General features: G+C 37.1%; 1 long non-coding RNA gene across 5 annotated transcripts in view; it reads left to right on the top strand.

Annotated features, from left to right (window-relative positions):
• The window catches only part of LOC108447473, a 399,010-nt gene that overhangs the window by 322,877 nt on the left and 49,126 nt on the right, over positions 1-27,007 (top strand). For 2 of the 5 annotated variants that reach the window (XR_001863057.1, XR_001863060.1), the window contains one exon: positions 12,952-15,324. The exons of 2 other annotated variants lie outside the window; for them this stretch is intronic. This is a non-coding gene — a long non-coding RNA (uncharacterized LOC108447473). Of the gene's footprint in view, positions 1-12,951; positions 15,325-18,007; positions 25,123-27,007 lie in introns of those variants that run through there. One more of the 5 variants, XR_001863058.1, reaches the window with a different exon arrangement.

A 27,007-nucleotide genomic window follows, 5' to 3' on the forward strand; every position in this document is an offset into this window, starting at 1 on the left:
GACAGCTGTGAATAACCTAAACCACCACTGCCTGTCATTGTTCTTCCAGTAAGAGAGGAAGAAAGTAGACATTAGGGAAAATTTTAATAATAGATTTTGACACAATCTGAAATTACACCTAACTATTCAGAAAAATAAAACAAAAACACAAAGCAAAAGAAACTAAAATGAGGTTGCCCTGGCTAAGCAAACCAGTGAAAGTTTCACACAGGTATGTGTATACACAAGCACACGAATAAATAAATTCTTAAATTAATTTGAGGCCGTCTGTTGCTAGATAACTGCTGCTTCTACACACAGAAAACAGTTGGGAATACTTTAATATAATTAGGGACAGAATTTAAAGATTCATTTCCTTATTACTGTATTAATTATACGTTTTAAATGAGAAACAGAATTGTTGCTCTTATTTAAGAATTATGCCTTAAAAAGCCATGTAAAACATGGCTTTTCAAAGATGAGATAGAGGCACGCTTGGCTTTCTGGGCTGCAAGTGCTCAGTGCCAGGTCAAGCTGAGCTTCTTTTCCACTAGTACCTCCAGGCCCTTCTCCTCAGAGTTGCTCTCAATTCACTCTTGATTCACCCAGCCTGTGTGTTTGTGCTCAGGATTGTCCCGACTCACCTGACCTTGACCTTGTTGACCTTCATGAGGTCCACAGAGACCCAGCTCTCCAGTCTGTCAAGGTCCCTCTGGGTGGCATCCCTTCCCTCCAGTGTGTGACTGACTTACACAGCTTGGCATCATCAGCAAATTTTTCAGGGGTGCCCTGGATCCCACTGTCCATGACACAGATGAAGATGTTAAACAGTGCTGGTGCCAATAACGACCCCAAGGAACCTCACTGGTCTCCACAGGGACACCAAGCCATGAACAGCAACTTTGGGTGTGATCATCCAGCCAACTCCTTATCCACCGAGTTGTCCATCTGTCAAATCCTCATCTCTCCAATTTCCACAGATTCATTCTTTTAAGAGGAGGAAGTACATTTGAATTTCTCAGATTACGTTTCTCAAATTACATGAGAAGTATCTTATGCAAATGAGTTAGGTCTTGACTAATAAGACAAGGTATTAATTACTGCAGTGTTTTCTTTATTGTGGGAGAAATATTAAATCATCATGTCAAACATCCAGCATTACATGAATAAACTTAGGTAAGAGTATGTGAGGGTTAATTAAATTATTAAATTATTAAATTCTTACTTAAAGTATGCTACTATTTAATAAATTGTAAAAACACTTTGCAGTTTAATTTTGCCTTCCATAATAAACTAGCCATGGGTGCTACTTGCAAAGTTCATTCTTCATCAATCTCTCCTACAAGCCTGGATTTTTTGACTTCTCAGACTATGCATTTCATGAACATTTGGTATGACATTCTGGTCCAGAGAAATCAACAGGAGGAATGGTATTGATCACAAGGCCAGGATTTTCCTTCCTTAAAGGATGAGACAATTTAAGATGCATTTTGCAAGGATTAATGACTCTTTCATCAAAATCAATACTTGAAGATCTTTCCAGCAGTCTGTGAGGTTGCCAGAAGTTATTTATCTGCTTATCTTTGTTCAATATGTTAATAGCTTACTGGATTCCTGATAATACATCTTGGAAACTGTTATCTTCTTTCTTCTCTTATCAGTGACATACTAGGCTACGTTATCAGTGTCCACTAAATAATTTCTTTTGAAACTGTGAGAGGTGAGTAAAGGAAGAAAACGTCAAAAAAGTGATGAAGTGTTTTTCCAGCGTAGAGATTTAGCTTAGTTCTTGTCAAAAATAGGATTCTCGTGTCTAAACTAGGATTATTTCTACATGTTCTTCAGAAATAGAAGTGAAGAAAAATGTTGGTTTAATTAGTTCAATACTGTTAAAATCTAGGAGCAAAAACCCAATGGCTCTAACACCCAACAGAGGAATTTACAAGCACTGACATCTATGCAGACTTCAATTTCCATCAGTAATTTCCCATACCCACTGACACTGCAGGCTGTGCAATTCCCAACAGTATTTAGACCTTGAGCTCATTTAGTCAGGTATGATATTTTTATAAATGTTATAGGACAACTTTATGGGGCTACAGAGGAGTTCATTTCATCCTGCAATTTAAAAAGAAATGAACCCCAAACCTTTCTGTCCTAATAGCAGCTGGCACCAGCAGGGCTTAATGAACCTGTTAATTTACTAATATGCACTAATGAAAATGGTGATTAGTTGCAGGCCATCTGGGTCACTAAAGAGTTGATTTATATCATATTTAGAACAAGAGCTCAGAAAACGAAAGGCCTACACCTATCTCTAGTCTTCAGAATCAAAAGTTAAATCTGACCTTGGGATGTGGGGCCTTTTTTGCTGTGTTTTGTTCTTCACTTAAAGTATTTGAGGCTCTTCATGGTCATTGAGAATGCCACAGAGAAGTCCAGTTCCAGTGAAAAGAGGAATTTTATACAGAAACAACAAGGAAAAGAGAGGAGCATTTTAATCCTTTAGTAAATCTCCTGTTTCACTCTCTTTCTTATTGAAAGGGAAGTATCTCAGCTGATCTCCGTAGTGGATACATTCCTTCACTTGCCTTGTTGAATAAACAGAATGTTAATTGTTTTCATATTTTCATGACACTGAGCTAAGATGAATATAAACCTCTGCAACTTCACACAGCTAAAAACCCCCTCTTCCAGTTAGGTGATCAAAATTACTACTTTGATTTTGCAATAGGATGAAAATCTTTATTCTACATCTTGCACAGACTTTAAAATTGTTTTTATTGGATAGTCCAATACTCATAAATTGTTTATTTTACCTTATTATATTGGAAGCTTATGGCATTAAACACACTTATTTAAAAGATCAATGAATTATTAAACTTTAAAAGGAAGATTAAATGGAAAAACAATGACATTCATCTTCATCTACTGAATGATCCAAGGAAACGAGACTTCATCTACTTGTTTTGGAGACACAAACTAATATTGAAACTAGTTTTAATTATCAGCAGCCTTTCTCTTTCAAGAATGGGGGGAAAAATAGGGACAGTTTTCTGGAGAATGGAAAATATTAAAGCCAAATGACACAACTGCAAAGGTGTTTGGTTCACATATTTTGAAATTCCATTGTATTGAAGATAAATTCTGGTTTTCATTATTTTTCTACAGACAGCTCTGGAAAAATATGTAGTAACTTCTCGAGAAAAGTGGCAATAGTAGGAGAAAGAAAGCCCAAAGTACATGACATTTTTCAAGTTTCCCCTGCTGAAGTGAATTAACAAACACGTTTTCCCCAGTGTTTCACGTGCTAATAAAATGCAGGGAGTCAGCACCTCTTTCTCTCTCAATGAAATTAATTCCATCTATAACTCTCATTCTCCATCTGTAGAGTCAGAACAGGAGCTCTGTGAATTCAAAATAGACAACAAACTTCATGGAGAATGATGAGACACTAAGTTGAAATATTTTGCATTTTTCAAGATGCAAGATCTTGTTTTCACTTCTTCCCAACAGGTTTTGCTCCTACATTATGTTTGTTCATTAATGCAGTTATCAAACATTGTGCAGGGAATGCACAAGGCAAGGATGTAACCTACTGATTTAGTATGGAAAACAGAAGGAAGACAGGTTTTAACTCTGATGTAACTGCAGCAGTAAAAAAAATAAACAAACCTACCTGACTAAATTATCTACCTAATTTCACATGTCCAACAACTCTAGGGCTGAGGTATTTTCAGACCAGTTCTGCAAAGCACTTGATTGTTTGCCAGCCTGGAAGGATATAAAGAGCCAAAGAGTCCTATTTAGATGTTTCAGGGCAGATGCAAGCTTAGGTCCTGTCCTGAGTAAGAACATTACATCCTTGTCTGTGCCTATCCTCAATCTTTACTGTACTCTGAAACTAGATCACCTATTTATTTGCCTAAGATTTTGGCTGAGAACAGAAATACTGTCACACTAGACTAAGTAAGGCCTTCCTACTACATCATCTCCATCAGCACCCAACACTAGAGAAAATTAAGGAAGCAACCAGACCTGAAACTATAATCATCCTCCATCTATCCATTTTCAAAAGTCTCTAAAGGTTGTTGGCTCTACATTTCACAAGATTTCTGTATTTTTCTTTGTGCTAGGTTTACACACATTTCTCATTTACATTTTTGCCTCTATTTTTTTGCCCTTAACAGCTTCAAATTCCAGAGTTCAACACTGATAACACACTGTGTGGTTAAAGAGAAATCTTTTTCCTGTTTTCTTTTTCCTTTTTATCCTTTTATCTCCTTTTACCCAACATAAACTTTAAATGTATCTTGCCTTCTTGACCACCAGGGTGACAAGTTTGAAAATAGAAGCACAAGCCTGTAAAAAACAGCATTTACAATACTGAATCAGAATGACTTGTCTAGTTCACAAAGATATTTTCATAATTAATTACCCATGTAGGTATTCACAGACATGATGTACTGAAAATCCCAGTTTCACTTCACTGAATTCACCAAACTGAAATGTGTGTTTCTATGAAACGCTTTGTAGTTTAAAGTCTAACATAGAAATCAACCATAAATAAGCAACATCTAATCCTTTTTTCTTAAAAGAAAAAAAAAGAATTCCATTAAATTGATTCCTGTTTATTAAAAGAAAAAAAAAAAATAAACCACAATGGCAACAAGTTAATGCCTACCTTCTAGTTGAGGCCACCATCCTATTATTAGAAGAGATGAGGTCTGGGACCTAAACAAAATATTCTTTTTACTTCAAATAAAATACAAGAAGCATAGATGTAGGCACACTCTTACTAACATTGCTAAAACTAAAGATTGTTAATGGTATTCCAACCCTCTCCAAAAAAATTGAGGCCAAAGTGTGGAATAACCACATAAAAAGAAAACAGCCTTCCATCTGTCTCTGTGGTTGAGTAGAAGGATGAAAAAATGGATCAATTAAGAGGAATAAAGAAAAAAAAAATCTACCAGCATTATTGAGGCACTGGCACTATTATCAAGAAGATAATCCAATATTACTTTCTGACTGTCTTCAAAGAGGATGCTCTTGTCCACAGATATTTTAAAATAACTAAGTGGATTATCAAACCACAAAACCATTCAAAGAAGAATGCTGAATAAGCCATTTGGGATTCTATGGCAGTCACAGAGCATTTTAAATTATGCTCATCATATTTTTTCCTCAGGACAGCTATGCAATGTACCTTAATGAAGATTGGCATACCTAGTAGAGAAGTCTCATGAGCTGAACACCACTGAAACTTTTGTTTACCTATTACCAGCATAACCTTGTTTTTAAAAAGAGCTACAACTCTGCATGCAGCTTCATCTACTGATGAACATGTATTCCTATGGAATTTCTTGTTAAATGTGCATCATAACAATTGGTGTGGCAGGACCAAGCATGTCACAAGTTTTCCAAGCTACTTCCAAGAATATGAAACTTCCCCCTGTATCAGAATGTATTAAAATATTATAATAACATCAAGAATAAACTCTGATGAGATCCCTTGCAAACTATTTTTACTGGAAAAAAAGACATGTTCATTGAGAGCAAGTCTCCAAAGCTACCTCAGCGTGATAAAAACTGTTATTTTGTGAATTCTGAGATAACAAGAACAAAATAGAAAATTAAAGAAGAAAGAAAATAAATAAAAACTATAAGACAGGAAAAAAACCCAAAACACACTCCTACTCCCTTAACAGAGTTTCTAATGCTCTTGGGTGCTCACTAGTGCCGTGCACAGAGATCTCCTTCAGGTCAAGTGAAGGGGTAAAATATTCACATTAACCTCAGCTCTACAATAGTTATGTTCAATAAATCTTTGTTTACTACTCCATAAGAACATATTGAGAAAGAATTGAGCAATCTCTCTCAGAAATATAGATATTTTTCTTTTAAAACTAATCATCTATCACAGAATATTGGAATAATTCAAACTTAAATGTATCTCTGGAGATCACCTAGCCAGCCCCTCCTGCTTTATGCCAAATTCAGATGATATAGTTTATGACTTTCTTCCATGTGTGTTAAGGAATACTCTGGAATATTTTAATCTGGAATGAGACAGGGAAAAAACGATTCTGTGTATGTGTCAGACAGAGTCAGCTACAGACACCATTAGTGCCTGTGGATTAATCTAAAATTTAGCAAACTCATAAAAGTATAATTTTAATCTGTTCCTCACCATTGTTCTCCTGAAGCAAATCACAGAGCAGAAATCTTAAGAAATTATGTTCTCACTTAAATTTCTGACTAAGCTGTAGGACAAAAATATCTCCCTTGGACTTTTGTACAGAACCTAGTTGGAGGTTACACTGCCAGTAACTTATGCAATTAATTGCAATCATTATGGAATCAATGCCAGTGCTTTGCCTTGGCGTGAAGTGCACAGAAGAACAAAATAAACACTGGTTTGTAAAAAGAAATACTGAGATTAGCACAAAAAAATAAGAAATGCCTGTTCCTCAAGCATTTTTGCAGGAAACAAAGTCATCTCAAGCAGGGCTATTTTCATCTTCTCTTTGCCCAGAGTATCTCTTTGCTACTCTCACACTGCTCTGTTCCAAACAGTTCGATGTCAAATGCACATACATTCAAAAGCTCTTCATCATATCTGTGTATATTTATTTATGTCTGCCACCATCCTAATGAAGTGTCATGGAAAACTCCAGCAATAAGCAGTAATCTCAGACAAGAAAGTAAAGTGCTCATGTTATAGGTTTCAGGTGACACTTTCCATACTGCTTATTAATCTGTCAAAAGCCTAAAGTTGTTTAGTGAATGAAAATAATTTCTCATTCATGACAGTAATTATGTCAAAAGAAATATTTATGTTTGAAGTCCTGATTTATTTTGTGCTAAGAGCACCACCTATTAATATATTTATTCTGAAAAATTACACCACCACCACCAGCAATGAAAATGACCTTGTGGGGAAAAAAGTAAAATTCAAGCACCTTCTCTCTTCTATATATAACATACATTATCACAACAGAAGTTAAATGTAATTTCCTTAATGGAAAAAGGATGTCCTTAATTGCTTTATATAAAAATCAATTTAAATAGCAGAAGATGGAAAATGTCAAACCCTTAAAAACTTACTAATTATATTACCAAATATGATTTACCATTTACAGTTCTGTTATTGACAGATTTAGAAGGTAGAGATAATTTTGTGAGTCCGGGAGGAACACTAGTAATATGTGTTACAAAACATATAAATGGTATATAATAACATTATATTTTAAGAGATACCACAGCCCAATGTCTGAACTAAGGCATTTGCCAATGCTCTATAAAACTTTTCCCACTTAAAAGATACTTTGGGGCTAGATGAAGCACCAGATCTGTGCAGTGAGCTACTCACAGATTATGAAGACCAGATCAGTGTATAAAATTATCGGGTTCTGCTATGCAGTTTTTGGGTTATAATACACACATGCATATTTGGAAAAACAAACACACATCACTGTCAATGCTGACAGATTGATAAAGGATGTCATGCACCTATGAAACCCTACACAGAAATACTGAGCAGCTCTGGTACCATAGATTTATTTCACTATCATTTTAGTAGTGTCCAGATTTAAATAAATAAATGCTTTATATTTAACTGTAAATACCACTGGTAAGTTATATGACCTCGATGGCTTCTGTGAGAGTTCTCCTTCAAAAGGAAAGTGCATCATTCTGCCTATTTCTATTAAAATGGCTTCCTGTTTTCCTGAAGCTTTTCTAACAGCTTCTATAAGTCATTCTCCCTAAAACATAGGAACATGAAACCACTTTACAACACAGCAATCAGCAACATTAAGCTCACAGACCAAACATCCTGCTTTGATCAGCAAAGACAAAGAAATGAAATGTGATAAAGCTTGAATTGAGACTAATTTTGATCAAACTGTCTGTGAGGTTAAATTCAGTCAGACCATCTTGAGTTCCTAGCAAGAGCTGAAATAGGTCTTCAAATTTGGCCTTTTCCTATGTCAAAACATATATGTGGCATTACAAACTCAAATAATGCATATTTTGGAACAGGCATGGCCAAAATACCAAATGGTTCTTCTCTGGCTGATGGGAATTCCTTCCATGATTAACCCCCCCAAATACCCCACACATCCTCCCCATTCATCCTCTATGCCTGAAAAACTCAGGCTATGAGCTGAAGAAATGCAATGCAAGGAGCACAGGGATTGAGCCTGTTTCCCATCAGAGAACAATTCTACAAGGAAATTCAAAGAAATTAAGAATATCGTGTGTCTACAAGCAAAATAAAGATATGTTTTACACAGCACAGTAGGAATCCCACTCTGCCCTTGATCAGACCTATGAGGGAGCTCATTCACCTGAACTGGTTGTTGAAATAATGACTGACTCTCAAATTTCCCATTAAAACAGACATTGAGCATGCATCCTCAGAGGTTTGGATTTTTTTTCATACTCACCCTTTCGCCTTCCACTCCAACTGGATTTTGCCTCTTCTGAAGCATGCTCAGGATGCCTACTTACCATTGTGTGAGCCTCTGCAGAACTCATCTTCCCTAAGCTTGATTGATGTCTGCCCACTTTTGTTCTCAATTCTCACGAGTCTGAGGCTAAAGCAAGACCAGTATTAGCACTGCCCTCCTTTTAAATCTTTTTCAGAACCATGGAGCAAATACTATTGCTCAGTCAAAGATGGAGGAGGAAGAGCAACATCAAGTTTCAATTAGAAAATCCTGGTGCAGTCAACTTTTTTCTTACCTAAGCCCTGCTGACTAAAAGAGTTTTCTCTGACTTATAGAGGGGGAGACAAGGCTTACAATATATTTCATGAGAATGACTAAGCAAGGAGGCTGAAATCAGTTGTAAATCTCTTCTGGAACAAGAATGAAAGCAGGCCCAGGGTACTAAGGCTGAAACATTATTCTTTTAACTTGATTGGTTTTGTGCTTTAAAAGCTTTTGGGCGAGGGCTGTTGTACTCTTGCTTTACTAGATGCTCTTCTATAACCCAGACATGTCATTACATTCTTTGTTCCCTACAGCCATTTTACACAGTGATTCAGTTCAAACACAAAAATACTTCCCTTCCTCCCAATTGATTATGTTCTTTACAGCTGCTGATGGAAAAGACTGTCCAGCCAGTGATACCCTGAAGGTGGCACTGCATTTCATAACACTGTCAGTCATCCTGTCACACCCTGCTATCAGAAAAACTCCTTTCACTTCTACCACTAACTGGTTTCCACTTAACTTCCTGCCACAATGATTTTTTCCTCAGGTCATTCTTGTTAAAATCAGTTCCACAACTGATGAATTTAATGCCTAAGGACTGCTTACCTTAGTCAAAGAACACTCTCAAGTTTTCACCTTTACATAACACCTCAGATCAGATATTTTCTTTCATATGGATTGGAAATAAATATGTCAGAAACAGGCACCAGAATCACACCTCAGGAAAACATGGGAAACTCATCCATTCTCAGAGAGTTCAGTTCCCTGCCACCTATGGACTGATTTAAACACAGAAACATGAGGCTTTAGTATGAACTCTGTTTATTTTTTTATCCAATTTACTTTAAACACTGATGAGTTCCTCTCAGATGAGATCCAGTTTCTCTCTGATTCAGCTTCTGTCTATGAATTTCTAGAGGAACATGAAGATATTCACTGAACATTGAATTGACAAGAAATGTACCTTCTTAAAATAATATATTTGCCTGTATCGCCATTTTATCATCATTTTCAGCCTTCCTTATTAGACATTTTTTTGGTTGAAACATAGTCAAGAAATGTCCCCTTTGAAATTAATACTGAATGAAAAAGCAGCAGAAGGGTAGCAAATCATGGCCCTTTGCTCCTATATATGAAAAATGTCACACTATGCCTTGAAATGTCAGACTTATTACCTAAGATAAAACACTCTCCAAGAGGAATGCTCTGAGAAACACATCTGTTTTCCAGCCTATTCTTTTTCTGGCTTGTTAAAATTAAAATGAAACTTAATATGACTGTGTAAAATAAACTCTAAACCCTGCTATATAAAAATTAATGTTTGCTCAGAATTGCAAAATAGCAAATTTAAGTTATCAAAAAATTGGATTGTGTGAAGCTTACACAAACTTATGTTCTACTTTCATTATTCTCAGACAATAGTATTTGAACATAAATAAAATTATAAATAGAAATATGCAGCAAAAAAGTTACAAAAAAAATTTACCATACCAGAGGAAATTAAAAGCTGATAAATTACATAACATGAAAACAACTGATCTGACATTTGTGAAGAAAACCTATCAGCTTGGAGAACCAATACTGTTACTGATGTTCTTCAAGCAAAGCAGCATGTCACACTGAAGAATGTCACATGTCAAGAAAGACCAGAAGCACTTAAAATCAAAGCAATTCCTACTAAATAATTTGAGTTTGATGGAAATAGATTAGTGACTAGGTAGAAAAATGAGCCTAAAATTATTAAAACAAACTGTTCCTGTTTTCTCCTTTTCAATGCTTTTTCCCTTAAGGAGGAACAGACTTGAAAAACGTTCAAGTGCAGACTTACAGACACAGAAAATTTACTCATTCTAACACAGGACTAAAGTGCATTGGATGAAGTCAGTGTTGAGCTTTGAGTAACAGGAAGATATTCCTTTACAGACTCTTACACTGTGAAACTCTTCAGAATATTTTAGATACAGCCTTGGCAGCAGTGACCATGAATTTGGGACTGGCACTGTTTAACACCTTTGTTGGTGCCATGGGCAGTGGGATTGAGGGCACCCTCAGCACGTTTGCCAACACCACCCAGCTGTGTGATGCAGTCCCACTGGAGGGAAGGGATGCCATCCAGGGGCACTGGACAGGTTTGGGAGGTGCCATCTCTTCATTATCATGTATTGCCTTTCAGTACAGTCGTTCTTATTTCTGTGCTGTTTCATTATAGTAAGTTCAGTTGAAGTAGGATGCACATTAAATCCTTCTCCTTAGCGAACTCCTGTGCAGGAGAAGTTTTTTCAGGCTTTGCTGATATGGACAGCAGCATTTTTAGTTAATCTCACACTAGCTTTACCAATTTTCTGTGGAGAAATCCAAAGCACAGTAAACTGGAAGCATATTGTTTGTGAAAGCCTCCATATGCTGAGAGTAACTTATTTCTTAGAGCAAATGGCAAAACAGTTGGACCATTTTTCTTAAAGATGTGACAGCCAAATGCTGAGACTGAACAAAGACAGCAATTAAAAAAATGACATAGTCAGTGGGGATGGATATGGTCTATCATTACAAATTAGATTCACACTGAGACTGGCAGGTGACAGACCAGGTTCTCTGTACTTTAAATTATTTTGGAAAAGTGCATGCCAATTTATGCTCTTTTCATATTACTGATGCAATCACAGCTGCAGCATGCAGCTAAGTGTTGAAATTAAAACATACCTATTCATCTTTATTGCAACTAGACGATGCCTTCCCTATTAGGACATGTGGAGAACCAGGAAAAAGTCTTCCTTTCCTTCTTCCTCCTTCTCCTTCTGCACCTTTCCACTCCATGGTTTCAAATTCTGGATTTGTGCTTTACAACAGAAAATCACAATCTCTATTGCCATTAGCAGGGAGAATCTGTTAGTGTCTCCTATGATGATAACAATGTGTGATTGCAGTCAGTGTTCTCTCTGACTTGTTGCATCACTAGACAGTGTTCAGAGGGTTAGTGGCCCTAAAGAAAAATGCTAATTTCAGCTCTGACTCAGTTAATATTTCCTTTCCAAGTAAATCACAATTTTCTGGTTGGTCAAAATTAAAATTTATATAAAGGTATTAGACATTAAAATAATGAATAAAATTAAAAAGCTTTTATCCTGACATAGTAAAGTACAAGCAGGATAGGTTCTCAAAGCTGAAAGCCACATGGGAACACTGACCAGTGATATGTCTTGATGCCTTATTTCTTATTCAAAAATTGCAAAGTAAATGCAACACAAACATTAATTGACCATATTTACTACCATGGAAACAGCAGTTCTTGTCTTTAAATAGCTTTGCAAACACTAATTAGTCTTCAAAACATCTGGGGAGACAGGAAACCCCTTAATCTCTGAGTATGTGAGTTAAAGCAATGAAACAACTGAAAAAGGTGATTACATTCCCAATGGCAACTGTGGCCAGTACAGAATGACTTTGCTCTAAGACAATAAGGTGAACTGCATTACACCACTAACCTACACAACAGGTCATGGCAGGCTTGCAAACTTACATCTGAAGTACAGATATCAATATCTGGAAAAACTTCTAAGCACTGTAATAAAAATGGATTTCTACTTTGATTTGTGGTGTAATTAAACTTCTAAAGTGCTGCTTCCCTTTGGTATCCAAAGAAAATGTTCAATTACTTGCCTTAATCTAACTACATATTTTTGAATGCATTTTATTAGGGCACTGCAATAATTTGGCTTTCTCAGCATTACAAAAATGGTGCTTGGTGACACGGCCTAGTGGTGGACTTGATGAACTCAAAGGTCTTTTTCAACTTAAGCCTTTTCAAGTCCATGAGTCTAGGAATAGTATAGAAACAGCATGGAAATACATACACATTTAAGAGCACAACTGTGCTAGAAGAGGAAAATTTTAGTTCAGCTTTGTGTCTAACACAATGTCAGTTCAGGGAAACTCAAAAGATGCATGAGTAAAGTGGGCCTTAATTTCAGATGATGTCTCAGCTGACAAACTTAAATTTTAGGGACATCTGCAACTGGAGGTTGTAGCTGGGCTATCTTAGTTTTTAGTTTCTAAATGATTTAGCCTCCACTCATCTGTCTCATTTCTTGCTTTGTAATTATAATTTTGGCTTCTGAGGCGTCCCATGGCAATGCTTTCCATATGAAAGTTAAGTGTTGTGTGAAGAAGTATCTCCTGTCTGAAAATTTTAGAGGCAACCAATTAAATCACTGTATGTGACAACTCTGTTCCCTATTCACTTTCCTTACAGAATTCATTGAAGTCTGCTGCATCTCCCTGTTGCATCTTTAATGCAGCTCAGGCTTGAAGCACAGTCAGAGATAACACTTCACAGGAGCACAGAAGACACGATTTTATGTCCTAGATCTTCTGGTAATATCATTCTGGTAATGTTTACCATTGCCTTGGGAGTCTTTTCAGCCTTTCCCAGCAGAGCAGACCATGATAGTTGCTCAAAGAAGAGGCAGGTGATTTGCATAATGCCATGTATTAATATGAAAGGTTTTGCAGTTTATTGAAAATTTACTATTATCATAAAAGCTGTTTGTGGTTTTTGGTTTTGTGCTTTGGTGGCCGATGTTTCCTTCCTGTGCATGCAACTGAGATGAACTTCTAATCCATCCCATCCTGTCTCTCCCAAACAGAGCCCTAGAACATTTTTGCAGACAATTTTATGAAACTTTCATTTTCTAACAGCCCTGAAACTTTTTGACTCACAATTCATGTTTGTGCAGCAGTGATGGGAATGAACAAACTAACAAAAAGCCCCATTCTCCCTCCATCAGTGGAACAAAAGAGCTTTTAGTTCCTTTCCCATTTAATCTCACTTTTATAGACCCTTGTGAAATTCTAGTTTAAGAACACTGATTTTGAAGTCAGACCAGGCAGGAGATTCAGTGCTTCAGTTTTGGAAGAAGGGTCAGGAAAGGATAAGAAGATTATATGAAGTCATTTCCAGTTCCTAGAAAGCCACAACTCTGTGTGTACAGGAAGTTGGTGCTACGGAAATGAAAAATTCCCTTTCCACATGAAAATTATAATTTGTTGGCAGGGAGAAAAGTGCAGCATTACAAATTTCAAACAAAGTAAGGAAACTACAAGGAAAAATAGCTCAGACAAATCAGTGCAGGATTACATAATCAAAATTCAATACAACTATACCAGGAAAAAGAAATTTTTATGAGTAATATTGCCTATAAAGTTCACAGTGCTGTGGATATCTGAGAGAAAATGTATCATGGCTTCATAGAGCTCTCAGTATTTTTTTTTCCCCTTCTTTTCTGCTTTGACAAAAGGTGTGAAACAAATTTACTTCAAATAATTATTTTGATCTGATAGCATTATATAAAGAGGTACAGTGATAACTCTGAAGGAAGCCTCATGCAAAGGATTCATTTTTTCTCCTTTCTTGGAGCTAAGAATATCATCATAAATTGAAACCACTTACTGTTTACTGACTAACTGATCTTAATACTTTGCAGCTTTCTTCTCAGGTCAGGAATTGTAATAATTATAGATTTGCTTGAGAAATTAATTCTTATAACTATTAACTCTTACAATTATTAATTCTTGTAAATGAAGAACTGAACATGCAATGGCAAATAGAGAGATTTTACCAGAAATCAATTAATTTTTTTGTTAATATGATCAGGCTCATAAAAATATGTTTGTCAGGGACATAACAGCACATAAAGCATTGCTTTGAAGAGGCATTTTTACTGACTAACAGGTGGCAGTGTTTTCACCTTTAGTTATAAGTGGTCTGGTAATTAACGTCTGATCACTTTAATTAACTGTTTGGAAGCCAGTTACATTTACAACTGGCTTAATACCTTTCACATTTTCATGTTCAGACCAAGTTTTGGTTTTAAAATGATACTCTGTTCCTAGACATGGGTATGTGGCACTCCAAGAACTGTTTGTTTATAATGTTCTGATGCAGACAAAAACTCAAAAGCAGCACCATGAAAGTTAAAGTGAAGTGTTTGTCAGCTGTAACAGCTGCAGCTGAATCTGATCTCCACAACAGTGTGTGGTGAATTCATTACAGTTAAGCATGGAGCCAAGGCTTTGAGTCCCAAAAACCACCAAATCCCTCTTTGCTCCTCATCCTTCTACTCAAGTGAACAGTTCTGCCTCCTGTTTGCTTTTGGAATCCTATTACATCAAATAGCAAAGGTAAACACTGCACTTGCCCATCAGGCAAGTGTTTTCTCTAATAATGCCTCTAATACCAGCTGCAACAAAATTTCCATTCCTCTTCCCATGTATTTAGCAGTACTCTAGAAGCATGGAACAATACAAAAAGGCCTTTTGAAAAAAAATATGAAAGTTTAAGCAAGCTGTAGTGCCAAAGTTAGACAAACGCCCACTGAAGAAGCCCAAACCCTCTAAATATATTTTACATTTAAAAAAATATGTAGGCCAGGTTCAGCCATGTTTTGGATCAACAGTGGGTTAAAAATCTCTCAAGTGCATACAGAATAATTCAATCAATTTGATAGTTTGACAGGAAAATTTTGATAGTATGTCAGCACCTTCGGTAAATGACATTAACAAAACATTTTTATGTGAAATGCCACACCAGCATAAGTTCCCCCACAATCTTTTTTTAATATATAAAATAAATAAATATCTATTTATAAGTAAATAAATATTTATTTTATGTGGAAATAAAATAAATAAAATTTTTCCTCAGATGAAAAAATATTTTGACTATAAAAACAAGTCTTTATTTGGTTTAGCATGTGAGACTTGGTTTACTGGCTCAGTGCTTCTTCCAGTGGTCAGTCTGGTCAATGCATACCAAGAACTTTTAACAAAACCTCCCATCTTTGGGCCCAGTTAATACCATTATACTGTTGCTATGTGTCCACCTGTACTGGACGGGCAAAATATATTCATTAGTTTACTGTCTTTTAAGTATTAGAACACCATTAACTCGTTGATCTGGACTTTGTTAAAGAATCTGTAAGGATGGTTATGCAGCATTTTCCTTGGCCACGCTACAAAAACTCGTTAAATTACAATTCTGGTCCCTAATGGCTTGCTTCTTATCAGAGTCATGCCAGGAATTTGAGTGTGTTCAAAAGTCTCTTTGTATCTCTATTTACACTGCTTTTCAAGGCCCTAATTTATATATTTTGTTTTGCCTTTTTTAATAAATGTTGTGTTCAGAAATGCTGGGGTAGATGAATAACCAGATTTCACCCAGATGCTTGTTCCCAATCATGTAATTCAGAGTGCAGTATATGAGAGACATGCACTCAGAAGCAAAACTGACTGCAAGTGTTTTCCTAAAGCAGGCCCTTAAAATCTACTCCAGACATCTGCACAGTCTTCCCAGAAGGGTGTCCTCACCAAAACCAACATTATTCCAATTTCATTTTCAGTCCCTCATATACTCTTTTTTTTTCAACTTTCTATCTTACTGCTGACCCTCATGGATCAGTTATAGAACACAAACAACTATTTTTATCCAGAAAATATACACTGTCAGAATTTCATACAAATATGTATAAGGACATGTCGCAATCAACTGAAATGTAGCAACTCAGCCTGCAAATCTAGATTTGTAAGTGCAGCTCTGAAAACTTAGCCACTTTCACTGGCTAATTAGCCTTGTGACCCAACTCATAGTACTGTTCTTTATGTAGAAGCATGAACATAGATGTTAGCAAAGAGGCAGTGCAGGAAATGGTTATAGATATATGTATATAGACACACACATATACTTACACAGACATTTTTACAAGTGCAAATTAAAGCAAACCAGTTTTTCTCTTCAGAACTGAATTCCTAACACACACAGATTCATGGCAAGGGTCATACAGTAATGAAGAAACATATTAGCTTTGATATGCTAGTTATGTAGCAGCTTTGGATGTTATCTGAAGGATTACTGTGCATGCAACCTTAAAATGTTAATTCTGAATCTAAAACCCATTCTCAGATTTATAATCTATCTGCAAATATGCTGTGCTTTTCAATTTAAAGAAGTTTCTCACCGCAGGAGTTGGAGCATATTTCCTCAGTAAGGTTACTAATTAATGCACAATTATTGCTGACAATCAGATTCCAAACTTTATAGAAACAAAGCTAAATTTAAAGGAGATTGCTGGGTGCTCTAGAGAGCTGTGCCTTGTCTCTGGAGTAGGAAGTTGCATTGCCGAAAGATATCAAGTGTTTGGAAAGTAACATGAGGAAGCCAATTCTTACAGATGTTTGTCTTTTGTCTTATACCCACATTGAGATCCTCCAACAAGCCTGCCCATGAACCATTTGCCAGTGCAAACAGATCAATTGCAGAAGTAGGGTGGTAATCAGCAGCTTACAAATTAGGAAGTTGAAGGCACAGTCATAAAGCTGTATGTCCTTTACTCCAAAGAACTGGTAAATATCTTGAAGATTTTTGTCCTTTCACTATCACACAGGTCAATTTATTCCTCCCAATTTCAATTTTTAAAAAAATTTTCAAACAGCTACTTTGGTGATGAAATCACTCTCTTATCCTAAGTCTCATAATATTGCTCTTTTCCACTTGATGCTGTAAGAGATCAATAGGGTTTTTATACTTTATAAGCCAGGATGTTGTAATCAGAGAAAGCTGCAGTTTAAGGCAACACATTCAAATCCAGAGCAGTGACTCAAAGGAACAAATGTAAGCAAGTGAATACATGCTCACTAGATTAAGTCCTACTCACTTTTACACCAGGGGGACAAAAATGCATTAGAAATTTGGTATTGATACAACTTTCTGTATATGTGTATGTTTAAATCTAATTTTTTTCCCTGTGTGAATAATTTTACTACACATTTGTACCCCTGAAAATGGTGCTTATTTCTGTAAACATCTTGAACCACAGCTGCACATTTTCATTCAGGAGCAGTCTGGAGGAGAATTGTAAATGTTAATCTCATTATAAAGTCTTTCAGCCAAAAAGCATTTTGTAGTAGGTCTATAAAACTTTTCTAAAATTCAATTTGCTGCTATGCTATTTCCTGTAGATTCATTTTCATTTCCCCTCAGATTTCAGAGAGCTCTCTCTGAGCAGTAATCTTAGGAGTTGTCCCCAATTAAGTGACTGCACACCAGTGGATCCACCCACAGAAAAGCAGCTGCATAAGCAAATAGTTCCAAACTTTGTACTAAACACAGGAAGTAGTTTTACCTTGTCTGAAGCACAGGAAGGTCTAATAAGGTATTTGCTATTAATTTTTCCTTTGTACCACTTCTTAACATAACTTCTGGCATAGTTGCATGGAATTTTCAATCTAATTTTCTTTTTCCATTGCGGTATTTACAGGAGGTGAAGGAGTAATCCAGCTGAACAGTGCTAGTTGCAGTTTAAGAGCTAAGGGCACGTATGCCTTGCTGAATGAAGATAGCTCAGTATTCCCACTGGGAAAGCAATTCAGCTCCTGGAATTCACCCTGGAGCTGGCAGTGAAAGCCAGATAGAAGAACGAGTTTGTTTGCATCAGAGAGACTTCTGCCCTCTAGAACACCCATGCTGGTCAGTTCATTCAGACTAAGTCCCAGCAGCCTTCGTGCCCCTTCTCATGGAACCTACTCTTCACCAGTGACTCAATCTGAAAAATAGGAATATGAAGAAAGAATGAAATTAGCAGGAATAAAATCCTGTCTCCATTGGAAATCACTGGTTGCTTTCTCAGTGACTTTCATGAAGCTACGGCCATTTTTTTCTTCTATTTTCATGATTAGCATAAAAACCCCAACATTGTAAAGCTGCAATAAAAGACATAACTCGATATCACATGATTTTTCACAATTTAGGAAGGTGATCCATCCCCCTGTCTCTGGCAGCTGTGAAAAGGAGTGCTTGAACCGGCTCAAAGCAGAAGACACCTTTATAGAGGGTATTTAGGTGGGGTTCTACAATCCTATTTGACTGGCTTTGTCTATGATTTGATTACTTCGTCTTTAGGAATTAAGTTTTGCAAGTCTTTTTCACTATTCAAGTCCCCTTCCTTTTCTTGAAAGAGCAGCTGAGATTCTCCTCCAAAAGCTTATTCTTTAAAATCAATACTTAAAAATACCAGCAGCTTTTAAGGAGCTGGAAATAGCTACAGGTGTGCTCACTACTTTGTGTATTGTCAATTTTTAATTTGGTGAGGAAATGAAAGATACTTATTATTGCAATAATGTGGCTCTTGAAGGCATGGGCTTCTTCACTTAATAAAAAGAACCAAGTCAAGAAATCAATACATGATTCATACAAGTAGCAATCTATTTAATATAACGATACTGAATTGCTATCACAAAACATGGTTATATGATGTGAAATACTAAAGGTGATCAACAAAATCTATATTTTATTGTATTCAAGAAATTCTTTTACTTGTTTATAATGACTGTTGCTTGAATAAAGTCAGAAATCAGAGTGCAGCTGTTTTGTTACCAAATCACACAAACCTGCAAGGGAAACTTCTAAAAATTGAGTTAATGTATTTAAAATTTTGTTTAGCATGTGCATACGTTTGCTTCCCTACAAAACGATTTTGTTAAAATTCAGGCACCTTCCAGTAAGACTGGAAATTTTGTAGTCACTTATGATTACATACTGAGCCTGCATATTTCTGTAGCAATCCAAAGATGCACGCATAAACATTTTTTGACTCCTGCACAGAAATGTGATTTTTTGTGGTAATGAAAAATGAACAGTAAAAGATTGTCCTGGCAGCCCTTCCAGTGGAAATAATTGGTATGATGGCATGGCCCACCTGGTATCTGGCCTTAACAGACTGGGGAAGGACACTGAAAGAGAGGACAGAGGCAAAGAGTACAGAGACAAAACCAGACAGAGACATCCATTACAACACCATAACCATGCAATATTAAAAGGAAAGGTAACTAATACTTTCAAAGTGTCAGAAAGGTCTGTGCTCCAGTAATATCTCTGCAGAGCTACCACAACATAGCTTTAGCCTCACATAAGCATATATATACACCTTTCTAAATATGCCACTTCTGATCTAACTCAATTTTAAAAATCTTGCAAGCATGAAGATGCTCTAAAACACATTGGGTTAGGTTAGGGAAGAGAAGTTGACCAGTACTTTTTCCTTATTTGTTTCACAGGACTCAGCACGGGCAAGACAGAATGTGTACAATTGCAAACTACTTAAATATTCCCCACAGATCTATTTTAAGCACTCATATTTCAATCAATGGTTCAGAAGGAAGCTGCAATATAAACACATTCCATTCAACTCGATTTGCATATTGATGTCAGTAGTTTGAATCAAACCAATTAGACCATGTAGTTATCTATGGAAAACATATGGCAGACTGATAAAAACTCAGTTCTATGTTTAAAATCTACAGTATTTCATTAGCATAGCAAAAAAGCAGCTGAAGCGGGGTGCTATTTTTCATGGACTAGACAAACTGATACAAGGAGAACTTCTTGGGCTGGATCCTCAGCTGGTAAAAAATCACTCTGAATACAGTAGTGAATTGAAATGCAGCTAGTCAGTCTGAAAGCAAACACATGCTCATGTAGACATTGAATCAAGCACTGATTTCTCTTTGTTCTCAGTTCCTTGTGTGAGATGGGGCTATCCCATTTTCTTACCCATTCTTACTTCAATTAGAGCAAAAGTTCTTCAGAAAGGGCATGATCTCTTACTTTGCTTAAAAAAAAAAAAAAAAAAAAAAAAAAAAAAAAAAAAAAAACCAAAATTGCAAAAGGCCCATCTATGCTGAGCTACTGCCCTAACATGAATAATGGCAGGGGCACCTCACCCTTTTTATCTCCAAGTTTTCCCTTCCACGATGACCTAAAAGCTTTTCTTAGCTCATGTTTATCTTCGGCAATAAATCATGTTTTCATTGCATCTCTGCCTCATTGGGGTCCAAATAACAGAACAAGACAAATTAAACTGTAAAACAGTGGCTGAGGAAAGAAATAAAGAAGGACAGATAAATGAATTCATGTGGGAAAGACAACATTGATTCTAAACACCATCTTTTACTGTTGGTGCTTCTCATATTAAAAAGAAAAAAAAACTCCTTTGAACAGGCAGTGATTTAGCTGTAAAAATATCTGGTCTGCACAACATGACTAATCATCTCCTCAGCACCATGATCAGATCTGTATGTTCTCCTGGCAATAACTATATGCTAAGCATTTAAAACCATCCTAATAATATGTCCATGGCTCCTAGACTGCTCTTTTACTGAATGAAGCATCCACATGATTTGTTAGGTGACATCATTTACAAACAATGGCATTGCTGTCTAGAATGAATACCAATTTAGGGGGAAAAAAAATGAATACACCATCATCTATTTGAAATTCAGGCTTAGCACTGTATAACGTAACAATATATGCTAATTTCTCCCCCCTCCTACACATTCTTCATCAAATAAGTCACATTCTTCATCCACTAAGTCAGTTCACTGCAGATAATTTATTCCACAAGTACTGAATCATGAAATGCCAGGAGACATGACCATGGATCAGGACAACATAGTTAATTTTTTTATTATTATTTTCATACACTCCCCATACCTGTGTATGTATTAAAAAAGGAATATCCTGGTATCAAAATAATCCACATATAGATAGCAGTCAGAGTTCAAGGAGAAAACAAAATGTTGTCCTTTTCTCATTGGTATTCATATAGCAAATGCTGAGGCAAGAAAACTCTACTAAATGTTGTCCTGTCTGTGAACCCTGAAATAGCTTCAGTCCCTCGTGAAGATTTTACTAAGTTTATATGAATTACATTCAAAAGCAAGGTTAGTAATAAAAATAAGTTTTGGAAGCATTGAAACACTTCAGTTAAATTAAAACCTACCACTTAAATGCTGAAGTTAATTAAGAATCACAGAAATCTCTGCTGATACCCCAGAAAAGAATGTCTCCTTCTGCATATTCAAACCAAATACTTTTCCAGACCAGGCAGTTTCCTTTAGAAATCAGAATAAATTTAGAAATAGAATTTCTTCTGTTGGAAAAGGCCCTTTAAGAACATTGAGTTCAACCATTAACCAAGCACTGTCAAGTCACTGCTAAACCATGTGTTGCCACGTCCACATGTTCTTTAAATATTTCCAGAGATGGTGACTCAACCACTTCCCTGGACAGTATATTCAGTATTTGAGAAGATGTTTTCCCTGATATGCAATCTAAACCTCCCTTGCCACAACCTGAGGCCTTTTCCTCTCTGCAATGCATGCACTTGACTCCTTAACCAAAGCAGAAGTAGCTTGGTAGAGTTGTGAAAGGATGGAAACACCTGAGCTGTAACTGGGCCAAGAACTTCTCCAGTTCCAGTTTGTTCTCTGAAAACCACAAGGGAAAACAGTCACCCACAGAACACCTGCATAAAGAACTGAAGGTACTGTACACAGAAGACTCAAAACCCTGTATGCAACAATCCATGTGGCTCAAGTGGTGTCTGCTTAACAGCTTCCCAAAAAACAAACCTGGATGCTTATTCAAGGTTGTTTTAACCTCTTGAATCTCAAGCAACTAATGCTTGGCAAGAAAAGTGCTAAATACTCTGCCTCTGAGGAAAAAAGAAGAGCAAATTTTATCCCAGGTGCTTATTGTTCCCATAGATTGAATACTCACACAATTGTTTTGGTTTGGTGTTGGTGTATAGTGTCTATTGATTTTAAAATTCACTTAACACTGGGTGAACAGAAAGAGCAGAATAAATTACCAAACAAGCAATTGAAGATGGGTGTATTGGGGTTCTGGGAGTGACCCATGTCTCTTTTGTGCTATTTAATATCTTTGATGGTAGCAGGATTGTGAAGAGCAATAACAAATCTGTTGCGTAGACTGGTTTGGATCAGTGGTTAGGCTGTGACCATTTTAATTTCGTTAGAGGGAATGCTATACAGTGGAAAATAAGGGAAAGCAATCCATGTAATGCGGACTGAATTTGGAAAACAGTAAATCAAGAAGTGAGACTTGGAAGTTGAATCTTGATAAGTTTAAATTGGATTAGTATAAAAGTTCAAATGTTCTGTGTCTTCAAATTTGAAACTGTCTTTTAGTAAAAGCTATAAATTCTTTCTTGGGTGCTTTAAAATCAAGATGGGCTCTATTTTGTATTTGTGCTTTAGTCCTATACAAAGTACTAAGCCTAGTAAAGGAACAACCAGGTGATTCAGACAGCCCTATGTGTTTTCCTACAGTGGGTGAAGTACTGCATCCCTCCCATCTCTGACTAACACTGCAGCTTCAGAAACATATGGCTTAAAATGTTCAAGAGTCTGTCGGAACTCCATTTCATTGAATTATCAAAACCAGTGTTCAGTAACAACACAGCTTCCCACTTCAAAATCTCTCCTATATCTGAACACAACAATTTTGCATCCTCAGACTAAAAAGAAAAGCTAGAATTTTATTACTTCCACTGAGGATGCAAAGAGAAAACATAATTATATTTAAATATATAAGCAGGCAACAATTCACATGGAATTATTTTGCACATGTATGTAGAACAATGAGAGGCACCAGTCTGGTAATTGTTTTCTGGAATAAAGTAAATATATCAAGATCAAATACAATTATTAATCTGTAATCCTTCTTTCATAATTTGTCACCAAGAAAACAAGAAATCAAAAAGGAAAAAAATCCAAGAAATGTATTATTTTTTCACTGCATACTTTATCAAACACACCTTCCTAAAATCTTGTACTCCTCTAAGCAATAACACTTGTTTACTCTGAGTGTTAGTATATCAAAACTTGCAGTAAAGGTGAATTTATTTCAGACTAATATTTACAAGGCCATGTACTGTCATTGTTCTCTAGAAGAAGAATTTGATGTCAATAGAAGTTAAATTGAAGGTCACTTATGGCTCAAATTGCTGCTGAAGCTATGTTGCAGGAATTTGCTTCTACATTGTTGACCTTTGCTTTCAAAGTCTTATTTCTTGACCATGGAAAAAAAAAAAGAAAAATCATTCAAGGCTGTTACTCTGAAATATAATGTACAAGGTGTTAAGCTACAGAAGTTATTCTTCATTAATGAAAGGGGGAAGGAGGGGAGAAGGAAACAAAAAAAACCCTCAACACCTGAAACCACTAAGCAAGTCTCAAATGTGATTGACTTGTATAAAAAAGGCAGTGGCTTTAATTTTGGGTTCAGACACAGATAATGACTGATAACATTCTCTAAATTTCCACAACAGCTCATAATTTGTCTCAGTCATGGCAAAGTACATCGTAGTGAAGCACCTCCTTACCTCACATTTCATGGACTCTTGGATACAGGGCAATATCACTGTTAAGGACACTTTCCTGTGCCACCAGGAAGCCAGGAGCCACTCTGGCAGCCACCCTTGCACCACCCCAGGCTGTCACTGCTGGGACAAAAGTCACAGTGTGGCACAGTCCACACCTGGCTCCCTGCACACCCCACTCACAGCCAGACCAGGTTTCCTGTAGCAGAGTCTCAGATGTCCAGATCCATCAACCAATTTAATTCTGGTGCAATAACCAAATAAAAAAATACCAGCTCAAGCTGGTGCCTCTGAGGAGGGACTCAGAACTCCTGGGCTTTTATCCCCTCGCTGTCCTAGCTCCAGGAAAGTCTGGCGTTCTCAGTTCCTGCCCTGAGTGTCTTCACCCAGCTGAGCCACAGGTGCCCTTTGTTATCCAAAGGGTGGCAATTCATGGCCTCTTGTCTCAGCCCCCTCCCAGAGCTCACCCTGCAGCTGCACCCCGACCCATCCACCTGCACCGAATGGATTCCTCAAGAACCACAATGTATTCTGAAAATGTGACAGAGGTGTTGTCAAGTGTAACGCTCTCAAAGAATCCAAGGCAAGCAGTAGTTGATGCAGGTCAGACAGAGCATTCAGTCTGGCTGGTGGAGGGAACTGGGAGGAATTCCTAGTGCTGTTGAATGCAGAGTTTGAGCACAGCTAAAGTAGAGGCTCTGTTTAGTGGAAATCCCTTTGGATATCTGTGGCAGCTGCTGCCTTGAAGTGCTTCTTGCACTCTTCTTCTCTTGGAAGTTCCCTCCCCACCCTCTCTGTTGGAGCTCAGCTCTGTAGAGCAGCTGCTGAACAGCAGAATTTATAGCTAAGGACTTTAAGTAAAATCAGAATTTATTTCAGATACCCTCCTGTTCTATGGTGCAAGTCCTGGCAGCTCAGACATGTCTGGGAAGGGATTTCCTCGAACTCACAAAAGGCTGCCCTCAACAGGATTAGCAGAGTCAGCAGCTCCCACATCTGGTTTCAGATCCATGCAGTAGGGTAAAATTGAAAAGATGAGTACAGTCCACCTTCAGTGCATCATTAAAGTTTTAGTCTCAGTTGTGATGGGTTAAGTTCATTGTTATTCTTCATTAAAATATCTAGGAGTAGTTAAATATGGTTTAGAATTGAATTTATAGTTTTGTAGCCCTTTTCTTTCTATTTTGTACATAAGTGCCTTGAATCTTAGATTTTTTTTTTTTTTAATTTGCCCACTAATACTTTTTTTGGGTGTTTGTTTTTGTTTGTTTTTTTAATTTCCAGTTTTTGAAAGGCAAGCCTATATGAAAAAATTACAAATTTCAGTCTTATCTTCATGGAGCCAACTGATCAATACAAATGGGAGCATGAGGTGTCTTAAGGGCAATGATCTCTGACAGGTGCCTTGAGATGAGCTGTGAAAGCTGAATCAGCAACTCCTCCTGCTTCTGCCCTAATTGCATGGAAAGTGCATCAACAAAGAGCATCAGCATCTGCTGGCTTTGGAGATCATTCTCCCAGAGAGAAGGAAACAGTAAATTTCTACTTATACTTGCAGAAAAAACCCGTAGATAGTTCAAAATGAAAGATACCATCACTTAAGCTCTTGCTCTACCTATGGTTTCAGAAAAGTTAGGAAATCTGCCCACAACATTGCTATTTACATCAAGCAGGGACAAGGGTATTGTGCTGCCCTATTAACCTGATGAAATTATATCTATCAATGCACTGAAATGAAAACAGATATGCAATTAGGTTCTTGTTGTATAGTATGTCCCACAGTTTTAACCATCTGCTGCATTCAAACACGTGTGGCAGAATTTAAAAATGAAATGTACAGTTAGTGATTTTAGGTCATATTATCCAAAATGTCTGATATTCATGATGCAACAAGATTAGACAGAAATAAGGCAGAAGTTGCTTGTCCCCCATATCATAGGAAAAATTAAGCGTAGCAAACATTAGAAAACTTCCTAGAAACATCTTGTTTTTAACAGCATAAATAGGCATGTGCATGAATTCTCCCCAGCCCTGAGTGAATGTGAGAAAAACAGTGGATATGTATTGAGTGTGATACAGGGACAACTAATAGCCATTGAGTACTCATGTCTTAATGCACTTTTTAAGCATCTGGACCTTTAAAACTGGTGGAAACATATATTTTCCCTCTTGATGTTTTATTTTGGAATTGGCAAGAGATGAAAACAGTGAAACAGCTGTGGTTCAAGCTAATGAATATTAATATTCCAATACAATCACTTGTCCATGCACACATTCATGCTTTTGGTTGCACTGCTCTATGCACTGTTCTAAAATATGCTTGAATAAGGCAATGTCTAAAACAGTATATGCAGACAGAATGGGAAGCATCTTTTAAAGCCCAGGCTATGAGATACAGGAGAGAAACAAAGCAAGGAAATCAAAGAGAACCCCTTTATGGGAACCACTGTTGTGCAGGTACTTAACCTGCTCATTACTCACTACACATGGAGGTACTAATGGCACTCCCAGGACAGCAGGGCTGTTCATCACTCACCAGCTCTACTGCCCCACAGCCCTGCTTTCCTGACACAAAGGAATGTAGCATCACCTGAGAAGAACCAGTTCCAGGCCCTGTGCTGGACTTCAAAAATTTGTAGTTAATTTATCTTTCACACCTACCCACCACCACCTAACTGTTGCAGTGGGGATCCTGCAACACGCATATATCAAACCAGGAGTCCCGTGGAAAGGAAATATATATGGACAGACAGATTCTTGATAGCTGTTTCAGAGAGATGTTTATTTCCAGCCGCCTGGCCGGGGCTGTGCTCAGGAACTGTTCCAGTCACGGGACCAAGGGTCCTTCTGCCCGCGCAGGGAACACAAACCAACCAATGGGAACGAGGCTGAGCAGGGGCAGGGAAACCCCGTGTCTGTGCCCTCAGGGCCACTCTCCCAGGGCTACACGGCAGGGGAGGGACCCCAACACCTCACCCGTTTTATTTTAATAAAAGGAGAATGAAAACACCTGGATAAACATAACAAGAACCGTTTCAAGACAAAACAAGCCACCCTCCTGAGTCTTTAAATGTCCAA

This window comes from Corvus brachyrhynchos, unplaced genomic scaffold (genome assembly GCF_000691975.1).
Source record: "Corvus brachyrhynchos isolate BGI_N302 unplaced genomic scaffold, ASM69197v1 scaffold346, whole genome shotgun sequence".
NCBI lineage: Eukaryota > Metazoa > Chordata > Aves > Passeriformes > Corvidae > Corvus > Corvus brachyrhynchos.